The sequence below is a fragment of the Lissotriton vulgaris genome, unplaced genomic scaffold, assembly GCF_964263255.1.
Source record: "Lissotriton vulgaris unplaced genomic scaffold, aLisVul1.2 SCAFFOLD_2094, whole genome shotgun sequence".
Taxonomy (NCBI): Eukaryota; Metazoa; Chordata; class Amphibia; order Caudata; family Salamandridae; genus Lissotriton; species Lissotriton vulgaris.
Window position 1 is genome coordinate 89,489 of NW_028249198.1, and position 2,907 is coordinate 92,395.

Here is a 2,907-nt window from a genome sequence, read left to right on the forward strand (position 1 = left end):
ATTGGGTTCTATCTGCTTGTGCCCGTCTGCTGTTGGGCCTTAAGTTCTTATTCCCTCGCCAGAGTTGTGACTCGGGTGCCTTCGCCCCTCCCAGGTCGTGACAGCTCGGAGCCTGGTTGCCCCGCCGTAGAGAGCCCCGCTCATCCCTGAGTCGCTCTCCGCTTCAGTGCCGGGCCACCTGCTCTCCTGTCACCTCGCCGCTAACGGAGCGCGTTGTGTGCCTCTCATCTCTCCAGCCGGAATCTGCACGGAGAACATTCCCATAGCCTCGGACGGTCCGTACGTTGCAACGTACCCGACTGTCTCGCTTTGTCCTCCTGCATACCAAGGCTGTGCCGCACCTCAAGAAAGGCCTCCCCGTACAGTGGTACTGGAAGCCTGGTGCTGCACCCGTCTGCCCGAGAACGCGACGCCCCTCACAGATCCACAAGTCAGAACCAGGCGTGCTAAGAAGTAGTGCGTCCCGCAGGCCTGAACGGCGCCTCGCCAGTGAGCTGTATCAATCCCGGATCGCCGCAACGCTCCACAGTCCTGCTCCCCCGCCTCGCTCCTCGAGGGGGACCGAGCCAGAGAGATCCTCTAGAGAACCGTCGGCCTCGTTCGGGGTCAGCCCTCACCAGCCGCGCCTGAAACGCCTCGGACTTCCACAGCAAGGTACACTTGAACTCCGTCTCGAGTTCATACCGGATCCAGGGTCCGCAACGTTCTTATTTCCCTGTCTTCGTACCTTGCCGAACAACGAACATTAAGAGACTAAGTTTGCCTATTGTAATCTGGTGGCCCCCATTCGTTAAACGTTATTGTTGGTCTTGTGATAATCCTGCTTAAATATATCTTTTATATAAAGTATACGTATTTTTGATACAACCATTTGACTGGTGTCAATTTGTGGTGGGTCAGTGGGTTTACTGTGTTTGATCATAAATGCTATCGCCCTGAAGATTAGCCTTGTCTGCTCGCACCACGTTGCCAGGAGGGTGAGCAGGGGTTATTCGAAGGAGTAGTTCCCTTGCCCTGACGATTGGGTCTCAGGGTCCCTGCTTGTCACAAGTACCTACCTGTGCCAACCAGAGACCTTCGGGTTCCAACATTGGTACCAGCGGTGAGGATTTCGGATTTGCATTTATGATTTATATACAGTAAATTACTGATCACCACGTAGTGAGAGCAGACCAAAGAACGAAGCCACAGATTGCGTTCTCGCCGAGAGATCTCCAATCTCCAAACCATGCCTGGTTCAGTCCCCGCACGTGCACCCTCTGTTGTACTCTCTGTGATTTCTGGATTCGACGATGTTGATTGGGAAGGGCTGGACAAACTCGGAGCAGAGCAAGTGAAAGCTCTGTGCGGAAAATTTTGAGTTTCCCAAGCAGGATGCACAACCAAAGCCCAATGCATCACGGCATTGAGAGCCTGGAAGGAATCCAGAGAACCAGCAAATCGGGTGGTGGTGGATCCACCGGATAGCCTTATCGAGGTGCAAGGAGGCCCGTCGTCAAAAGAGCTGCGGACAGGGCCGCAACCAGAGCGCATGAGGTGGAGATGGCCAGATTGAGGGGTCAGATGGCCATGGAGGAGAGAAGACTCGAGCTGGAGCATGAGATACGAATGAAAGAATTGGAGCTGAAAGCAAAGGGCTTGAACGCAGCTCCTGGTGGCAGCACAACGTCAGCCCAGGTAGAGTCAAGGGTCTACGTACCGAAAGATGTGGTAAAGGAGTACTTTAAGGGAGATGGCATAGGACAGTGGTTACGGGCCTACGAGGTAGCCATGTCTTCCCACCGGGTCCCTGAGAAGGATTGGGGAGCGGGGTTGTGGGGACGGTTCCTGACTGAGGGGCGGGATACCCTGTTAGATCTCCCTTCCGAAGAGTCCAATTCCTACCCACGAATGAAAGAAGCCCTGATGAATCAGTTTGGTTTAACTCCTGAGATGCACTGACAGCGGTTTAGGAAGTGTGTGAAGATTCAAGGGGGTACGTATGTGGAGTATGTGACCTTTTTCTGCAGAGCGCTGGATGGTTGGGTGAAGGGTAGTAAGGTAAATGATTTTCAAGGGCTGCTTGATTTGATAGCATGGGAGCACTTGTCGGATAATTGTTTTCCTGAGCTACACCAGCACCTGATTGATAGCAAGCTGTCCAACCCGAGGAAGCTTGCTGAGGAAGCGCACCGCTGGCTCAGCACCAGGGTCCACAAGGGTCCAGTGGGAGATTTAGCCAAAGGTGGGCAGGGTCCCCAGCAGAAGAGTGGGGGGACAAGGGAAAACAGAAAGGGTTCCAGAAAGGCCCCCAAAGTAATCCCCAAGGGAACCAAGGGAAAGGTTCTCAGTCTTCCCCACCCCCGAAATCAACCGGGGCCCCGACAGGTAAACCTGTTCCAAAGGGGCCCATCACCTGTTTTAGGTGTGGCGACCTGGGTCACATTGCCTCTGATCCTAAGTGTCGCTTATTTGCGAAACCCGCAACCACTGGTGCTCCCCCCCGGCAACTAGCTAACGTTAACTTTGGGGAGGAAGTAGCCGTCCAAATGGGTGGGGATCCCGTTCAGATTACCCTAATCTCGTTAGTAGACAGTGAGATGGTCCCCGAGAACTACCTGCCCAGTAACACTAAGAAATATGCGCAGGTAGTGACCATCAATGGTAAGAAGGCAGAGGCTCTTCGAGATACAGGAGCCAGCGTGACTGCAGTGAGGCAGCACCTGGTGTCTCAAGAGCAGATCGTACCGCACTCATACTGTAGGGTTGTCCATGCGGACAATTCTGAGAGCCAGTGTCCAATGGCTCAGGTTCCCTTTGAGTGGGGGGGGGGTCTCAGGTACTCTGCAAGTCGCTGTGAGAACCTCCATGCCTGTAGATTGTCTGCTAGGGAACGATTTGGAGAACTCCCCTTGGGGAAAGGTGGAG